The 21171-nt window shown below is 39.3% G+C and overlaps 1 protein-coding gene across 2 annotated transcripts in view; it reads right to left on the minus strand.

Moving 5' to 3' along the window:
• The window catches only part of LOC135487146 (heparan sulfate glucosamine 3-O-sulfotransferase 5-like), a 249269-nt gene that overhangs the window by 224211 nt on the left and 3887 nt on the right, over positions 1–21171 (minus strand). For both annotated transcript variants that reach the window (XR_010446780.1, XR_010446779.1), the window contains exon 2: positions 13092–13136. The gene's annotated coding sequence lies outside the window, so the exon portion shown is untranslated. The remainder of the gene's footprint in view (positions 1–13091; positions 13137–21171) is intronic.

The following is a 21171-nucleotide window of genomic DNA, read 5'->3' on the forward strand; positions in this document are numbered from 1 at the left end:
GAGACCACTATTGGCAACTTTGTGTAACTTAATCCGACCTTCCTTGCTCCTTCCTATATAGACTCCCTTTAAATAAGTATAAAGTAGGATATGGATTTTCAACTTTTAGACCCACAAGCACCGATATCCAATTCAGCTAAATGAGATTATCTACCCTTACCAGGGGAGCTCGTTCGAGGAAACCGGTTATCGGCCGGAAAATATTCATAGCCTTGCTTCGGCAGACGTGAAATAAAATAGGATTACCTTCAAATAGGACAGACCAAGATGGAGCACCAGCAAGATTGGTCAGATGGATAGACATGCCAATAATCCTTAATTCTACTTTGGAAAACTCCTATAAATGACAAGCAAAGTTTGTCAGAATTTCTCATGAGTTTAGGATTCGATATTCTGACTGAGGAAAAAAGTGGAAATGAAATGGTCAATCCTGCCTGATTGTTACAATCATTTCCAGATATCTGATAGATGAAGCCCTTCTGCCCTACTTGCAGAATGTGAACTATGAATTTGTTACAGCTGTTAGGTACTTTCAAAATATTCCGTTTTACATCTTTAAACACTACAAAAACATGTTATTTAGTAATACTGTTTGCCTTCCGAATGTTTGAGAGGCAAAGAAGTTGCTGATCAAGAGGGGGATGCAAAGGACATGGAGAAAATCAATTGACACCGACTATGAATTTTGGGATAAAGAGGCGTCACCTCTAACACTTTCTCCTTGAACCTAGCTCTGTCTCCTTGATCCGCCCCACTAGTGTAAACAGACAAGGAAAGTATCCATAACTCACAAGCCATGGCAATCGCGAGAAGAGATCAATGACATGTCAATATCAACAAACCTTGTTCACATGGTGCTTACACTTACGGTCAGGTTTCATATAATCTATTGCTTTTTCAACTCCTGAAGACCAGGTTCACCATTGACAAGCTGATAGTAGGATTTACACGGCTCGAGAAATTGCTTCAATCGCCTGATAGCAATGTTGGTCAAACTTGGTAAATTAGAAATTCCAATGTCATGTATCAGACGGTTTGAATGACAGATAACATGGCAGGGAACAGCAGACACCTAGGGTGGATGATGGCCCCACTTGTGAATACAAGCAAACCCAATCATAAATAACCATACATGTAGATATTGCCGAATCTGATACCCAATATGAAATCTTCAGTTCCTCCTATACATCAGTATCTTCTTCTATACAAATGTCTCATAATCTACTGAAAGACCCAACTTCTCATTACGAGGTCAATCCATCAAACCTTAAGCACAACTATGTCAATATAAGATCACTGTATCATCTTTGTATACAAACAGAAACTAATATAAGAATACTTCTTGAATGGATGCGAAGATAACCCATCAGTCATGATTGGAATGGTGGAAAGGGGGCAGAGATATTTAGGGTTGACAGCATTCCATCTCTGGAAGAGGAGCCAATTCGTTGGATGACATTGACAAGTTTCAAGGTCAGGCAGATTTGAAAAAGACACACAGAAGTGCACTGTTCTCATGAATAGACACTGCATCAATAGCTAGTTGAACGGCTAGTGCAGGGGATCTCGGGGCTCATTCAGTAACGATTGCAGCAATCAAAGAGGGATTGACTGGTCAAATCGAGTTGACTTGTTGACAATTTCAGGCTCTTTGGTTATCATTCCAATTGAGCTGGAACACTACCATCCAAGCTTCCTGTGGATTGCATCATTTTGATATTCTCGCGATGTCAAACACTTGGTGTGCCATGATGGAATACTACCTCCATCACGGACACTTCAACTTCAACTGTATGTGAATGGGAGAAATGTAGCCCAGAACTTCATAGGTTAATTATGCAACTATCCAATCTTGAAGTGAAATTTATAATTTACAGCTTTGCATAAGATGAATTGAACGGAAGCAGATTTCCAAATGCCATGAATCCTCAAGAAGCGAATGACAGAATCAAGCACCTCACACTTCCTGAAAGAAGGCTATTTAGTTTCCCCAGTTGATTATTACTTCGTTAAAGTGAATAAAACCTGTTGCAAATCATGGCGCTAAATTTTCAAACTTCCAGCACGCAATTAAATTGACTAAACAAATCCGTAACCTCTGGCATCTCCTGACAAGAGCTACAATAAATCCCCGCTAATCACATCAACCACAATAGAAACCACCTCCACAGCGAGTTCATATATGTAAATTGAAAGTTCACTCAGTTGGTTTCTGTAATTATCTGCACAATTCTGAGAACACTTTATGCCATAATAAAGTCATCAAGAAGCAACTCGGAGAGTGGCTGCAACAGTTATTGCAATGCACTCACAATACTGTAATAAACTCATTATTATACAGATGTTTGTGCAAAAAACATACCCTTTCAATGTTTTCAGTGATTATTTTCTCTACAGTTTTATAAGATAACTTCACATGAACATGACAATGCCCATTATAGCCATTGCCTCTTTTTCCAGAGTGATTGGAAATGCAATGCACATAGTCTTCATAAGTATGGGTTAATGATCCGTTCACAACCACCAATAAAACTGTTTTATTGCTCAGATCTACTTCTCATGCTGCTCTGTTTTCTTCAATTCCAAGAGGATTTGGTGACAACATAAGTCAGTAAATTACATTGCACTTTCAGATTCTGATAAGTTAGTTTAAAGGTTGGCTATAGGCAGGAGCTACAACGTAGGAGGTCAAATGGCTCATCTTCAATGATTGACATGCTCAGTTTGGGAACTGGGATAGGTTTGGTTCATGCAGCAGGCACAGTGCTCAGGTGCGCCTTATAGATGACAGAATGGGTTAACTGTAACCTTCTCCATGAACCACATACCACGGTATTTGAAGCACGAATACCAATCCAAACCAAAGAATATCACAAAGAGAGAATTCCTTCAAAGAAATCTGACCATCTGAGAAACATGCTCAGCTATGAGGCAGATAATGCGACCAGCTTCCAGATGACTTTGTATTGGCATCATTGGGTTCCTTTGATGGCGCTGAGTGCGGTAATTATGTGTAATGATTGTGAACTGGTGGCTGGCCGCAGCTTTGTGCCAGTGCGGCTCAAAGGAGGCCTAAGCTAAAGAAGATTATTGCCCATACAGACTGATACAATTATGAATTAGGAAAGACGATTATGGTCATGAGCGGTGTGTGTGGCGGCCGGGAGATGACAGGAACGGATGTTGAATACAGGTGTGTAGGCAAGCAGTAGAAGGGTGAGGTGTCATAGATTCTTTGACAAGCAATGGGTCAGGTAGTGGTGAGGCTGTTGAGTAGGTATGACAGGAGCCAGTGGCAGGAGCATATGTTGACCGTACATTTAGGCGTAGACGGTACGCAGTGGAAGGTTGAGGTCTATAGGGTCCTTCAGGAAGAGCAGGTCAGGTAGTGATGAGGTTGTTGAGTGGGAATTGAGAGGAGCGTATGCTGGGCATAAGTGTAGGAAGTTACGCAGTGGAAGGGTGAGGTGCCTTTAGTCCTCTAAAGAAGAGCAGTACCAATGAATCCTTCATTGCTGCCAATGCCTCAAATGGTTAACAAGAAATCGTGACCAGTGCCCGATTGACCTCTGATCGGTTGTCCATTATCACAGCAATAACTAAGATGTGTTGATTTGGCTCATCAATACACTCGATCAATGGACAACCAGTTGGTAATGTCCAATATTGCACACGTTGTTGAAGAATTCTGACCAGAACACGGTCGTGGTGAAAACCGTGTGGTATTCAAGTCATTTGCTGTTGGTATTTGAAAACCAGTTGGTGATGTTCAATAATGGGGAAGTTATTGAACAAGTTGGCAAAAACATGATGGAGTTGGAAAGAAAAGATGGTTTTTGACTTGCACTGTCATTCACTGTATCAAGTTGTTTGCCTGTTCATTAATGCTCCCAATCAAGTGAAAACTATATGGTAGTGTACAAAATTGGAGAAGTTATTGAAAATGTTTTAACATGGTGGAAGGGGAGAAAGTTCAAAGCTGTTTATTTCTTCTAACACTCTAAGTAGTGTTCAAGCCAACAATGTAGGGGTAGTTTCAAATCATTCCCTCCAGAAGTTACATTTTTAAAATTAAGAAAGAAATTTTAGCAATATCTCGTCCCAAAAATACTTCCATTGCCATGCAAATATCACACTCTTCATCCCAAGGGCTTGGCTTTAGCAAATGAAATCCTGCATCCTCGCATAATTCCCCAACTTTTCTACGTATTCAACAAGTCCCCTCAGCTCCTCCATAATGCTTTCCGTGCCCCTTCCTAAGCCACTTAATTCAAGCCCATTACTCCGAAGAACTATGCTAATGAAATTAAAATCCACAAGCCACTCATTGCCAGAACAATTTTCACGGCTTACACTTCATTTCCGTCCTTTTCTAAAACACGTCGCACCTCTTCCGATCGTAATACCTTCAAGAGTAATCCACAAACCCTTGAGATTTGCACAGGAAATAAAGCAAGAATTTGAGAGGAAAAAACCTGAGCAAAAGTTAGGTGAAGCTAGGCACCAGTTGCTGAGGCCAAGAGGGATAAATTCTCCGTTAATAACAGCGAAACAGTGATATAAACGACAAGTCCATCTCAACCTGCCAGGCTCTGAACAACATCTGCCCGGTTTTGCTGTGATGGGTCACACATGTGCTCCGAACTAAATTTTCATAAAAATGGTATGTGACAAACATCTTACTCTAGCTCTTAAACTGCTTACAGTCCATATCCCTGGGCTCCAGTAGATGAGCATGTTTGAAATGGAAACCCCAAGGATGAATTTTACTATGATAGTGATCTCAGGTATTCACCATTTCACTACGTTGGACCAATATTTCCAGCCAGTTCTTCATTATGTACACCACGATTGCCCGACATACCGGTTTGATGACCTTTGACACAATGCTGGTAAATAGCAAATGCAATGTGCCATATTATAGAGTAACGCTGTGGAAAGTCTCATAGCAAAGTGATTAAACTTGACTCTCAGTTTACTTGGCCTTGAAGGCACATTCAACAGGTTTCCAAGTCATGCCCAGAGCACCAACTGAACCCATTCAGAGGACAAAACGCACCAAACGAAGAGAAAAAATATGAGAAAAATGTTGTCATCTGGTTTTCAATTTATGGCTAATGGAGCCATTTAAACTCTATTGATTTTCACTTGAGCCAAAGTAACGGCGAATTACCAGCACGCAATGCAACAATTTGAGAATTCTCGAAAGAAAAAAAATCTGATTTGCAAACATGACGGTGCGATCCTTACTGATGAGCAGTTGAATTGGATAGTAACCAAATGTTGAACTTAATCAGTCTGATGTTTGGTGTTTAACATGTTTAATAGTATGATGTTAAATCGAAAAGGGAGATCTTGATTGACGTTTAACAAAGGTACCCATGCAGTTCCTTTTGTACCCATCCAGTTCCTTTTGTAGCACAATGTCACAAGATTGAATAAGTTTGATGGCTTGTTCATGTTTTGAGGCTTTATGTGAATGTTCAGAAAGGGGTCTTAGATCTGTGAAAGGGCAGAGAACCAGACAGCAGCCTTTCCTTTTCTCTGTTAGCTATGATAAAGATAAAGCACTCCTAATGATGTGACCTAAAAACAAACCCCGGAAAAAAGTGATTGTTCTACCCTGAGAAACCCCTAAAGATCGTACCTCATTTTTCATAACATAACCTCATTTCTACTGATTTCTCTGGAGAAGCCTTGCGCAAATTGCATTTGAGGAATACAAACAGAACAAGTGTTTTTCTTTCTCATAAGGCATGAGAAAGAAATGATACTGGGCATCTGTGAAAAGGATACAAAGTTTTAGACAAGATTCCCTTTTATCAGAGCAGTAAACAAGGACTTGATCTGGATCTTTCCACAAAATACAATTGCAAATTGTTTCTTTCGAACCAAATACATCATTGCGGAATGTCTGGCGTGATGTCTGTGATCACATATCTGATGAATAGTTACTTTTTATAACACCTTGAAAGGGAAAGCTTCCTCCAAAAAAGGCACAGTTTTTCAAATATATCTTGATCAGGACCTCTCCAGAAAATACACTTGCTAGTTGTTTCTTTTAAACAAAATACATCATTACGGAATGTCTTGCATGATCTTTGTGATCACACATTTAACATATGGTTATACTTTTTTATAAAAGTTGAAAGGGAAAAGTTCCTCCCCGAAACGTAGTTTTTCAATAGAACTTTTGGTCAAGCCAGTAGCAATCTCGACAGTTCTTTAGACTCTTAACTGTTCTTTACTGGTAATGGATTTACCTTGAATTGCAGCAAGAGTTGATAAAGACCAAGCTTTATTAATGCTTAGTTGCAGAAATATACTGATTTTGTCATTCCTCGCTTTTCCGATGAAGCTCAGAATATTGCTTCCACTTGATTTCCATTAGAATCAATTAACAGGACCTTTGCCATATTTTACCTTAGCTTTTGGCCTCAATTCTCTGTTCATGTTCATCCCCTCAACAAACTTAATCAGGATGATGAAAGAGGCCCAAGGAGCATGTCCAGTATGAAAACACGGGCGAACCTCAACATCAAACATGCCTTCCCCATATTGATCAACACAATCATCACATCTTTAAATCATGATGAATGAAATCCCGAAGCGCAAGTGATCAATTTTGAAAGCAGACTGCCTAACTCCCTGGAGGACATCATCTTAAGCCACTATCAGTTAGTACCCTTTCAGCCTCCAATATTTGAGAGTGGTAATCCGTCCATGTCTTTAGGCAACAGGTATCAACATCCATACCAATTTCAGTTGATTTAAAAGTACCCTGCACTTCCTACCGAAACTACATACCAATCTACAAGCGATTTTAGCCAACAGAAGTTAAACTGACAATCCCCATGATGAATTAAAGATGTGCAAATTCTGAAATTACAGATTTCATACACACCCTGAGGTTAAATAACAAGTTAGCAATATTTCTCATCAAGCTTTGCAAGATCAAGCTTAGTTTAATTAAACACTCAGTCATTTCTTCTGACACTCTAATCAAAGACATAACAAATTTCATTTGATTGATTTTATCAAATTTTACCCCTATGGGGAACACATGATTACTTCAGTTTAGAATGGTCATTCCCCGGGGTTACTTTGAACGAGGGCAAATTGTTGAGGAATTCTAACGGAATAGAGTAATGCTGCACTCTTAGAAATAAAGTATTTTTAAGCTTTTGAATAAGTATTAAGGATTTTAAGCAGACACAGTATGCAACCCCAGCCACAGCACTTTTTTCAGAGAATTGAAAAACAAGCATTTTTGAGTTTGTGAAAAACCACAACAGATAAATAATTTCCCTAAAAACCTCTCTATTGGGTACTTATTTGTGTTGGATGAAAAGCTCTCAACAGTTTTTCAAATGCCCAAAAGCCTTTATTTTTAAGAGTGTGCACTGCACGAAATCACTGACTCTAATCCATCATCATGATAATGGAATGCGGCAGTCTTGGGATGTACTCAAGAGGAAGACATAATTTGCATTAAACTTCCTGGTTTTGTTGTATAGCCTTGCATCCTTTTTTAATTTTTCCAACTTTTTAGCTAAAATAGGTGAACAATGAAGAATTTGCAAGAAAAGTTCCAGTCATTCAGAAAGGGTAAGGGGAAAATGTCAAGGGAAAAAGAACAAGATGTTTCATTGTGTTCCAGTTTTCCCATCTTATTTGCTTGAAGAGGAATGTACAATGAATTCGTTGAAAACATTGCTAACTTTTAAAGAATAGAGAGAAAACTTTTAATGAAAAATATTTTAACTAAAAGAGTGCTCAGTATATTGCATCCAACAGAATTTTTCAAGTAGTATCTTTCTTGGTTGGCCTTGGAAATGTATGTAAAGCACTTTGGTACTGTTGTACAGTTAAAGTACCTGCCTTGAGTTAAATGGCTAACCCAGATGAAAATCTCAATGAACAAAGCCATTATATTCTCCTGAAAGGTCAATTCTCCAGTCCTACCAAGAGCGCCAGTTCGCAAGGGTTGCCCCAAGCCCCTCAAGAAAATCATACTCGCCCCATAATTATCCACTTGTAGCTGACATCACGCGGCTGCAGACCTCTCACCATCGGAGCCAAGCCATCACTATGGTTACTAGAGGAGTTCCAAGCGATCATCTCCCACGATGACTTCACTCTGATTATCTATCTTTCTGCCTGGGCGAGCATGGGGGAATGTGACTGTGAAAAATGATCAACTCTAATGACATGGGCTTAAGATTCCAATAATGACGCAGTGAAATTCCAATGGTTCTGCTTATAAACAGCTCTTTCAGAGGTGACTTGATGTACATATCGCTAATATTCTGGGCTTGCAAGCCCAACTTCCATGTTTGAGTTGAAGGACATTCACTCTATGGGATCAGCAACAACTTGTTCTAGAATCTCCACCTCTCAGAGTCACAGCAAACCACCTTTCCGAGCAAATCCTGCTTCAGACTAAGGACCTGTCTAAAAGAGCCCTTGCATGGACCATATTCCATGTTGGATCGTCCAGGCTTCAGACTTTCGAATTAATGTTGCATCTTTGCCTTAAAAAACTGAACGAAAAAAGTTGGGCTGTACATTTCGTTTCGTCCCGAAGGCGCAGTGTTTTATCATTCGCTTAAGTCTGAGATGCAACATCGGTTTGAAAACCTGAACATGGCTCCTTGGGTATCCTGGCATAGCCTTGCTACAACGGTCCATACTGAGATCTTGTTTAGAGTTTGAGGCTGGGCTTACTAAGCAAGATATCGGCATTGACCTTGGAGAGGTAAGATACCCTCAGATTCAACAGGGTGACATTTAAAGTCTAACGTGCTTGAAGACTATTTTGGTCAAATAAAGCAGACTCACACACTCATTTCGTTTGTTTGGTTTACCAAGTTTTAACTAATTTTCAATCATTTGGTACCAAAGATGTATCAAAGATCTTATAAAATGTAAATCCAATGGCGCAACATCAAATACTTTTGATATGATCTAATACCAACGCAGCACAACCAAGATATTATTGCCAGAGAGAAGATAGGGTAATCTAGAAGCAATTGTTGCTCAAGAAGAACTTGTTTGGCTATTATCCGAGAAGACAAGAATTTCCCCAATATTGACTGGGGACAAACAGACCTAATGAACAAGAGACATCACTGAGATTTTCATGAAATGCTATTGTACAAGTTCCGATAGTTGCGATGTAGATGTAATTTTGCAAGGATGGCCAGGGTAGTCGATAGAACTGGAAAAGGCAATCCAATTGATGCGATATAGCCGAATATTGGTAGGCAACCCAATGTTTCTGTCCTTTGTCGTCAGTCCCAGGCTCATGTCCCCAAACACAATAGGAACCAAAAAGAGCCAAAATGTAATACTTTTTCTTTAAATTAGTTGCTTGTGCTGATTTGTCTGGGATAGGAATCAAATTTCATCTATTCAATCCAAATGATCTGATATAGTTTATTGGATTCATGACCCAGACTGCATTCTCAAATCCAATTGGGCCACCAAACCAGGACTAAAATCATGCTCTCAAAATCTGTCAATATTGCGTATTGAATTTCCAGCCTTAATTGTGTCCTCAAATCTAATTCACTGGAAAATGTTATCAGCAATTGTTCACTTTTCTTCAGTTCATCATTTGCCATGGCTTGTCTGGCATAGAAAAATTAAATTTCATCAATGCAATACCAATGTTTCCTTTTTACGTTTTGGGGATGTGGGTAGGGCCGACTATTACAAATGCAGAGTTTATTTCAATTCCTGACCTACAGTATCTGAAAGCACAACGCCATGAATAGCAAAAACAACAACTCAATAAAGCCGACAACTTCCTCGTATATCGTCAACAGATATGTGAACATTTCCAAAGCAGTCAAGCTGCCAAGCTCATTGCATCCCTCCTTCATCCTTGACCACAAAGACCTTATGAGATATTGTGACTGCTCCATATACACAACTGCCGGAGGACATCCGTCCCCAACTCGTTATTACCTGTTGTCTCATGAGCTCCATGCATGAAATAGGGAGATGACTTGGCACAGTATTATTGCCAATTCGATATGATATTTAGAATATGGCAAGATATGGGTCACTGAAAGTTGGGGTCAAGCTAGTGGCCCTTTGATGACTTAAGAGGGAAATGAGCTACGAGTTGGTTGTACCAGTAAAGTAGGACCAAATTTACAGATGACCTTCAGTGGAGGCTGGATTCGTTCGGAGGGTCTGCATATTATACTGCAGTTGACTTTAAAACTGCTGCCAAAGTGATATGATATATTGATAAAAAGTTAATGAGTAGATTGGCTTTACTTTAATCCAGTTTGGATTCAAAATTTAGAAAACCTTTTCCTTATGATTCAAATTTTATGAAAATATTTTCCTAAACTCAGACACCAGGCTGCCTTACTTCATTCTGTTGTTTTAACAATGTTTAAAGAAGTTGACAACAATACCTTATTTCCTGCACCATGCCTCTGGGGACAGCAAGTCTTGTCAAATGCAAGTCATATTAAAGAGACCGCAACGTTAACAAGCAGGACGTCATTTCCTGCTGCTAGTGATAGCTTCATCAGAGTTTGTTTAGCTTGACATTTTAGATGGCAGACTGCTAAACAAGATGGATGGTTTGCAGGAATCGTTTCCTCCTGTTTGCTAGCTATTGCTACGACTCCTTGCTGTGACTTGTTTGCTATCAGCGACGACGTGTTGCTTTCTTTTAAAATTAGATCGCCTTAAAGGACAAAGTCTACAGGTTGACTTAATGGAAGCTGGAAATGTGGATTGTGGATGTCGGATTGTGGATTAGCCGAAGAATTACCAGCTACGGCAACCTATCTGCCTGCAGTGACCCTTTTTTTCTTCCAATACAGCTTAGCTTGGCAATTTTGGCTGTCCTTGATCATTACCTTGAGGAAAAAAGGCCTTTTTATGGCTCTTTATAATGGTTGCTTCCATCAAATGCTGAAAAAGATCATCCTGAAATCCTCCGCATTGCAGTTTACATGTAACCGCTGGTGATTTCGATTGTTTACTGAGACGACCAACTTCTGTTTGAGTCTAGGTTATGACAGCTTCTGTGGAAAGCTACAAAGTGACCTCTGCCAAAATCGAAATAATTCAATCAATTGTGTCCTGTCTGCCTTTCTGTAGGATTCTACAGTAATCAAGTCTCTTATATGGGATGATTTACAAAGACACTAAATTGTTCTAAAAGCAACAATGGCATGAACCACCCTAGTTATGACAGCTTCTGTGGAGAGCTACAAAGTGACCTGTTTGCCAAAATCAAAATAATTCAATCAATTGTGTCCTTCTGTCTGCCTTTCTGTAGGATTCTCCTGTTATCAAGTCTCTTATATGGGATGATTTACAAAGACATTAAATTGTTCTAAAAGCAACAATGGCATGAACCACCCTCCTTTGAAATGCTTCTTGCATGAAAGTGGAGAATTCTTGGACGTTCCCAAGAAATATTTTTCTCTACTCATTGTCATGCCATTCCGCACCCTACTGCAATCTGTTTTCTCTAACTATTGCAAATCTGTGGTTAATCAGCATTTTGGAAATATCCTCAGGCACCTAACTACATGTATGGATCTCTAGTCACATGCAAATCAGGGCAAGTCTCCTTAGCCAAGTACAAAGAAGATACTGGCCACTTTCGTAGTCAGACCTGATAACATTTTCCGAGATAATAACTTGATATCATGTCAGGAAGGGAAACTTGAGAACTTTTGGTGAAGGATTTGTTGATTGCTATTCCATACATACCTCCTTAGGGATGTTATCTTAGGCAACCACAAGGCATTGTACTTACGGTGTGAATCTCATGGCCACATCTCATTTTTGTTAACATCTCGAATGCTAATGCCCAAGGGTCGTGTCATGCCCTTTTCCTTTCAAAAAATCCGATATAGCTGACTACCACACAAAAATTTAGGCAAGTCAACACTCTTGGAAAGTGTTTCTACACAGGCCTTCTTCCCTTAAACATCTTCAGTGTAAGCTGCTGTTATTGCTTCACACCTCAACATGGCTGGAATGAAGCTACTTCCTCCAGCCGAAGAGTTCGTTGTCATCTGTTGTCATGATAGACTGGAATTTGTATCTGCTTTCCAAAGATGCTAACTTAACACCATTCCTAGCGTACAACTACCATAATAATGATTCTTCAAATCCATTTGTATTGGTCGATTTGTCTCTTGTATGGCTAACCGAATGGGAACATGAAATTGGCAATGTCTCAATCCAAGCAAGAAAATGTTTGGATGTGTCTAGCATAGTAATTGGTTTTATACATTCAAGACTTCACTGGTTGTCTCATCACGTAAGAAAAGAATACCATTCAATCCATCTTGGGAAGACAAGCTTCTTGCAAAAAAGACATGGCATAAATTGAATTAAATAAAATACTTTTTATTTTTGGAAGAATATATATGAGTTTAAAGAATGCAGGAAGGAGTCTATTTCTACCACATACTGAAAGCAAAATCATCATCACCATCATTATTACCGGTGTCATAATCCTACTGGAATTTTCCAGAGATTCAATACAGGCTACTGTCCACCTAGGTTGGATCTTTTACTTGACTAAGTAAAAGGGACCAGTGCTTTAAATCTCATCCATTAGATCCTCAAACATTCATACATTGTGTCTTAAAGTTTGCTGAATCTAAATAGTCCTATGTTATGATTCATATCAACGGCATCACCAAGCTTCACAGATTTGTGGCAGAAGTCGATAAGCAAGAGTTTTTCAGAAAGACTAATTTCCATTAGAAGAACAACATTATTAGTCATTGCAGCGTCAGCTCCCTAGAGATAAACAGCATTTCTAAATCCTCCCTGCTCTATCACAGTTTCCCCCAATGATCTCTGCCATGTCTTTGTCCACTTAATTAGAGACAACAACTCGGATCGTTAATGCACGAGGGCTCAGCAACAGCCACTGTAGTTATCACTTTTTCTCTGAAGGAATCCTGATGGAGCATGTATAGGACAGACATGACCATGTTAGTTGGGAACTCATTTGCTCGTGACGAAAGAAATGAAATTGACTTTTTTGGATGAAAGCATAGTATTAATGCCAAATAAAAAAGGTTTCTCCTTACCTGACAGCTGATGATGTCCAAAGCTCAATACAGACGAATACAAAGCTGAAGAAATAGAAGAAGAATATCATATATTAAGATCACTGTCACTGCAACTTCTATTTCTTGCTGAGGTTTAGAAAAGATCACTCACCTCAAAAAATTCATTCTGGATCATACCACGCCTAAGTAAGCTCTTTGAAAAACTATGAACTTTCCAAATCAGACCGAAAATAAGCATTTCAGAGGCATATTTTTGCAAGTAATGACAACATTTTCACAAAAAAAGTTTTCTTGCTCAAACACCGTCACAACCCAGAGTAAACAGAGTCTACAATTCTGATAATGAAATGGCCAAGGGCCATTGTGCTCACTGTATAGTATATAGGTCACAACCCAGAGTATACAGAGTCTGCAATTCTGATAATTAAATGGCCAAGGGCCATTGTGGTCACTGTATAGTATATAGGTCACAACCCAGAGTATACAGAGTCTGCAATTCTGATAATGAAATGGCCAAGGGCTATTGTGCTCACTGTATAGTATATAGGTCACAACCCAGAGTATACAGAGTCTGCAATTCTGATAATGAAATGGCCAAGGGCCATTGTGCTCACTGTATAGATATTTGGTGGTTAGGAATTCATCCTGGTTAAGAAACATGCTACATGTATAGTATATATGTCAAAACCCAGAGTAAACAGAGTCTGCAATTCTGATAATGAAATGGCCAAGGGTCATTGTGCTCACTGTATAGTATATAGGTCACAACCCAGAGTATACAGAGTCTGCAATTCTGATAATGAAATGGCCAAGGGCTATTGTGCTCACTGTATAGTATATAGGTCACAACCCAGAGTATACAGAGTCTGCAATTCTGATAATGAAATGGCCAAGGGCCATTGTGCTCACTGTATAGATATTTGGTGGTTAGGAATTCATCCTGGTTAAGAAACATGCTACATGTATAGTATATATGTCACAACCCAGAGTAAACAGAGTCTGCAATTCTGATAATGAAATGGCCAAGGGCCATTGTGCTCACTGTATAGTATATAGGTCACAACCCAGAGTATACAGAGTCTGCAATTCTGATAAAGAAATGGCCAAGGGCCATTGTGCTCACTGTAAAGATATTTGGTGGTTAGGAATTCATCCTGGTTAAGAAACATACTACATGTATAGTATAAAGGTCAAACCAAAGTCGGTTAGACATGTGATGTATTGTTGCTTGAAGTAACTACCATACAAATATCATTGTAAACAAGTCAATAATAAGTGAGATATTGCACTTTTCCCTTTTTTAGGTTTGGCCTCCTGGTGGCCAAGTCGAGTATCAGATCGGATCGAAATTTGGTGTTCAAGGTTACATGATGTAGGGAGTTATGTGTACTAAATTTCAAGTTCAAAGCTTTTGCGGTTAAGAAACATACCATAGTTACACTCAAACGGCCAATTTACATCATTTGACCTCTGTGACCTTGTAAACTAGGTCAAATCAAAAACCCATATGATATGTGATGTATTCTTGCTAGGAGTACCTACCACAAAAATTTTATTGAAAACGGGTCACTCATAAGAGAGATATAACACTTTTTAGGTTTCCACTACTGGCCCCCTGGTGGCAAAGCTAAGAATCAGATCGACTGAAATTTATTGACAGAGGTTGCCTGACCTGAGGGGTTCTGTGTACGAAGTTTCAAGGTCATAGCCCTAGCGGTTAAGAAACGTGCCACTGTTTTTGAATTAGGAAAAGACGATGGCGGCAGACGACGGACACTGGGGTATTGTATAGACTCACCTAGATGGTGAGCCAAAAACTGAACCAACATCCTCAAGGTCATCCACACCTCAGCAAAGCAACAACAATATAGATCATAAAAATTCCGATACAAGGCATTAGCTGATGTTGGGCTAATGAAAGAGTAGCGAGTCGCAAAGAGTTGATTTAGACGAAATGAAAGGAAATCAGAACAGGCTCACATCTACAATCAGCGGCAAAGTATTATCCTTTAGAGAGCCGAACTATGACAGGATTTCTGATCCAAATTGCTTTCACAAGGTGATAATTATGGATAATATACTCTGCATTCGGGTGGTTTTAGACTTCATACGGATGACTCATGGCAGTTCCAGTAATAGGATAGCCTCCCGAATCATCTGTTGAAAGGGGCAAACGAAGGTCAGACACGCAAGTGGTTTCCTTGCCACGAGAGGGTACAAAACTGGACAGGATGTGCAATGATGCTAACTTGAGCATCAAATGTCTAAATGTTGTAGTACATTGTAATTTAGTGTTGTAAACATAATTCTTTATCAGATGATGCTGTACTAGGTGCATTCCACAACAGAAGATGTGTTGTTGTTTTTTTATGTGACGGTGGGTATCCCCTTTCCACCTCTATGAAGTTTGAAAAGAATTCACCAATATCATATGATACCATAATTCTTGTAAATGTTTCTTTTCATGGCTTCTCATCTTTCTCAAACCTTTCTTGCCGCCATATACTATAACAAACGACAACAACTTTGTGATTTTCTGCCTAATAGCACACAGCATCGCGCTCAGCTTTTTGCTCGAAGGTTGTGACTCACGGGCTTATCTTAATCTCGGCTTCGATCCCCCTTTCAACTCTCCTCATTATGCAAATCTGAACACTCAAGAAAGAGCAACAATCTTGGAGAAAAAGGGTACAGTAAATGGTGCCGTCACGTGGTTCAGGTTGATGCCAAAAAATACATGTAGGATATTTTAACACTGATCGAGTTGGGATTTCAGAAGATATTTCCACAAAAGGGTCATTCATTAACTAGAAATCAACACAAACCCAGTCCAGAAGAAACCAAAAGGAAGAATTGATATGTCAACATGGAAGTATGGGGCCAATCCTTTTCCCGAAACGTAAAAAGGTTTTGAAAAGTTTTGGCTCCGACCCTTTAGATTTCGATTTCAATACAGAGACTGGGCAGTGCAGTGTTATTTCCTCAAATCTAAGCCGTCCTTTCTAGGAATATCCATTTATCCCCCTGATTTTGAAATTCCTGCTAACACCAAGCAATGATATGTTAGCACAACAATTGCATGGTTTAAATACTGATGATAAAAAATCTTGTGGTGATCATCTCTCATTATCGGTACATTACAGGAATTGGCCCAAGACAGATATGACATTATCGTTAATGTGCCGTAATCACAGCATGTGGCGACGAATGAATACGACTCCAATCGACATTTCATGTTCATCTCGGCGAAAATGCCAACGGCTGTTCTTGACTCTTTGGTTTTCATATCAAGTTCAACTGCACTTTCATCAGTAGGAATTCACAATCTATAATTTCAGCTTAAGACATTTTTTGAAGCAACATGCTTTTTACTTTATTGAAAGGAAATTGTATTTTGTTCTTGTAATGATCAGTTGCTTTTTCCAAAGAGCATCAGACTTTCACATTCCAAAAGATATTATTGCTTTTTACTTCTATTGTTTGTCAATGAAAGTACAACTTGTGGTATACCTGTAATAGGCCCAAGCTGAAGAGATGCTTACGACTGGCATAAACCTGTCAACACAGTATCTGCAAACGAACTCATGACATATTTCCTTTGGCTGTTTTTGATGTTACACCGATGGACACTGTCAAAATCCCGCACATTTTACACACGGGACTTTCATATTTAAACCCAAGCAGCAAAAATGCAATAAAGTAGACAAAACCCATGCAACCACAGGTCATAAATCACATTAATGGACGCATCATCTGATATTCTGCTGTAATTCCATCCATATCGCTCATTCATCAGATGGTTAAACGTATTACAGTATTAGAAGATTTGGTCCTTGAAGACTTACTCGGGGCAAAAAGTCATTGTTTTTCTATTAATGAGATATAAATGGGATCAATCATGGTAAATGTAGCCTCTGACTCAAAGGATTTTTTTCGGTGTAAAATCATTTCCTTAATGGTGATTACTCTAGCTAGAGTCAGCTTGACCTGTGGCTATTGGGGACTGACTAAGGGTAATAGTTTTTTTGTGTAAAGAGCTTAAGTGTCTTGGACTCTGTTTTCCCCAGCTATACAGACACAGCATTTCCATATGAGGATGCTTTGAAAGTGGGTCAGCTAAGTTTGGTACTTTAAACCGGGTAATGTTGCTGTCGTTTGTCTCTTGTTTCATTTGGCTGACCAGATGCAAACCAACTCTTATGAAACACCACACTTACAAAAACTGTCAACATAATCACACCATTATTAAGAGACACACACCAGTAGTGTCATTTCATTACAAAATATCGAACAATAATTTGTTTTATGCCACTTTGTATTGTCAGAGGGGACAAAATGATGGGATCATGCTACCACGGGACGTCTGGGGATGAACAGATATGTTAGCTGTTTTATTGAGTCTCAGATATGATATTTAATCCTGATGTACATTGTAGATGAAATGGAATGAATTATATTGGTCATATGATATCTTTGTTGCATTTGTCACAATGGACAGAAATTGTAGATGTTTTCGAGGCATCAGCTTTACATTTAAAAGGTACTTTCTATTCAAGAAAGAAACAGCATTCCGGAACTGATGCTTAACTGGAAGTACTGGTTGTCTCACTATTAAACGCAGCAAGGGTGGAGCTAAAATGAAAGCCAAAACTGAGGTTGCAACTGAGGTTTTGGTCAAAATAACAGCTCCACCCGAACTGATATATTTGTACCACCTTACTTCACAAACAAAGCCTTGAAACAGAAATGTACTCATATCACAACTCTGGTGTTACTGAATCTTAAAGGACTCTTTCTGTAAGAAGACACCATGGCGTTAACCACTGTATTTTTCCCTAATATACTTACTCGACAACAGAGAGTGCTCATAAAAATGATTGAATGCTCCCGCAGCCATGCCACAAGGAGCTTACACCGATGCGATAAACAACATCGGCATATTGGGTACGGGTTCACTGCACATTTCTTTTACCTAATTCACGAGTGCGCCAACATCAAGGTGAGCATCCCCCCTCCCCTCCCTTCATCATTAAATACGTCTCTGGAATCACTAGAAGTTTCTCATTAAAGGGACTCTACAGGCAGGAGCCAGGAAGGTCAGATCAGTTACACAAAGTCACCACTAGGGGTCTCTCCCATGTGAGAGTACAGCAAAACTTTCCGCACTTGTACATGTATGAGGAATACTTCTAATGCCGATTCAAACACGACCCATGCAGTCCCATAACTGACTTTATTAGTCACAACTTTGACCCCTATCTCCTGTCTATAGACCCCCTTAAGCGGGTTATTTCTTTGTAATACGGATTCATAGAAATATCCAGCTCTTGTTGGATTTTAGCAAAAAGATGACCAGAAACAATTTGTTGGGACACAGACCGAAATCCAAATGAGCCATTATTATAGGCGCTTTTCGATAACGGAAATACATTACCTCATCATTAAAGCATTTCTGTAGCCGTGGAAACCCTTTAACATCCTTTAAAGCCTACCCTTACATTCTGTCTTTCCCGAGAGATTCCAATATGATTTTCTTAACATTTTTTTTCAACTCCGCAATCAATGAATGTGAAGAGGGATTACGGCGTGTAGCGCTCATCAACAGGATCTGAACGCCAACTTAAACATGGTTCATGATTAACGGACAAGCAGGAACGCGAGCTTCATAATCGAAGAACATGCTCACTTAATTAAAATTGACATTTTTTTTGGCATCTTGTTAGTTCAACAGTGCTGATTTAGGAGTGGCATGTTGACTTTAGAGTCTCTACTAAATATCTGAAGATAGTATATGATAAAGCTAATGAAACAGGGACCATGACTGTTGGAGTGGCACAATGGGAACATCAGCGCCTGTCACTTCTGAGGTCCCGGGTTTGATTCCTGGTTGGTTCCTATTCCTTTACAGGACCAAGGAACAAGCATCCCAAGAACTTGAGTTTATCTGGGCGTTTTTCCTGTCCTTCATGATGGGCCACAAGCACAAGGGTGCAGAAGTCCACAGAATTCTTCAAATCCAGTTTGCAAACTTTCTTATAAACAAGTAAAGTTTTATCAGCATCCAGCAAATCAGAGGGAACTTTGCTTAAATTCATTATAAAAGAAGTTGAAATCACCTTGAGATGAAAGACCTTGATATCAACAGGCTGATACAATGGCATGGATTACACGGCAAAAGAGAACATTGTGACAGAACCTATAATTTTCTCGAACTCTATTGTAATGTCATCAGAAATCCTGGCTAGAATTTGTGCCCGTTTAGTCTGTAATCATAGATTAGCAATCTTTGAGACGTGTTGCTCATCCCTGCAATCAACAAGGTGGGATTATCCTGGATCATGTCGCATGATCTTCAAGGTTGCAACGACGAAATGTACAATCAAGGACAAGAGATGCTGTGAGTCACACCGGATCATGGCTTTTATGCAGGATTGAAAGGGATGTGTCTATCCGTTGTTAGTCATTCAGAGAAATGCCGAAACAGGGCCTCAATGCTGCATTCACAGGAACCGGATTTTTTTTCTTCTTAGTCATTTCGTATCCAGTCGTGTTTTTCCCTGAGGAAATATATTGATTAGTACCTAGATGCACTACTGTGTAGGTCGTAGCTGGATTTATATGTCGCCTCCAGGTGTTTATGATTTCCTAAAAGTAAATCATACAAAACCAAAACAGATAGCCTTAGACTCATACTAGAGACCGCTTCATATGATACAAATCTGAATCTTGGACCAGTGAAACTAAAGTATCTTCACATATACGTTTGTAATCAATACTCCCTTGAATACCCAATGACATTGCCATCAGCAATTCTTTCAAGCAACAGAAATCCTTTTTGACAAGTTAGTCATACCGTCCAAGGTTAAAGAGAAATGTGAGACTTGACTATGATATTCAATGACAGATGAGAAGGAAAAACCACGGTTAAGTCTAAACAATATTGGCCTGCGGTGAGACAACATTACACATTTGACCACAGGGACTGGTTGAAAGATTTCATGTTGGGGTTTTAATCAGTCATGATACAAATCATCTTACTGCATGAGCAGGGGTTGTATTGCAAACTATTTTTTGAATAACATCCAGTTTTTTCTTGATCAGTAAATTTTGAACCCTTGAAATCGATGAAATGAAAAGGTTCCCAGGTTCCACTGACTTATAACCAAATGTGCTGAAAATGCAACGATGCAGAGTGGACATGATTCAGGTTATTTCATCAATCCTATTCGATTCTCATCATACCTAGTTTAGGAAATGGCTTTTCAAAGAGTTAATGCACATCGAAAGAAAGAACCTGTTTTCTCATCTCTTCAAGTTGCATTCATCTACATGTACAGGTAACTCATGTAAGGGAATGACTGATGGTGCCTACTTGTTGCCTGCCACGAAATATGATCGCATGATGATGACAAATAATAGCACAACACAAACAACTCAGGTTTCTGAAGGAACGAAGCACTCGCTCGGAAAATTACCGCATTAGGAATTTGATGCTTTCAAAATGACTGATGGTACTTTAGGTGTTGATTTAGATAGCAGGTATGGGATGTCGTATAGTATGACGATTGCCGCTGAAGAGCTAAGAACACGAGTACCATGAGTCACCAGTTGCACGCGGTCGTTAAGACGCGACAATGAGCAAGATTTAGATCTTCTTGCTTCCTGCTGATGCAAGTTTAAGCCACGGAAAGACATTAGTGGAAAGATGAAGCCATTATGCCCAACATTCTCATGCAAATAGCTCCATAATACCAACAGAATGCCTCGGAGCTGGATTGACATCTCTTTTCAATGCCTTCAAAGTCAAGCTTAACCAAGAATCCTAATGCATCTAAATTACCTTCTTTAATGAAAATCATTGCGGATTTAGCATTTACAAGTAGCATAGGATGGTAATTGCTGACTTATTCAAAACAATCCATTTTTTAACAGTAAAACAGTTTTGCAGTTTAGAAGATGCCATCAGTCTGTCAGACTTGAGGTGAATAGTAGTCTTTTATCAAGTAATGAAGAGAAAAACAATAGCCTTCAGTAACTGATAGTGACCATTCCACTGTAGAAGTAGAAAATGTCCCCTGGGAAAGAGTCTTGCCCAATT

The sequence above is a fragment of the Lineus longissimus genome, chromosome 4, assembly GCF_910592395.1.
Source record: "Lineus longissimus chromosome 4, tnLinLong1.2, whole genome shotgun sequence".
In the NCBI taxonomy this organism is placed as follows: domain Eukaryota; kingdom Metazoa; phylum Nemertea; class Pilidiophora; order Heteronemertea; family Lineidae; genus Lineus; species Lineus longissimus.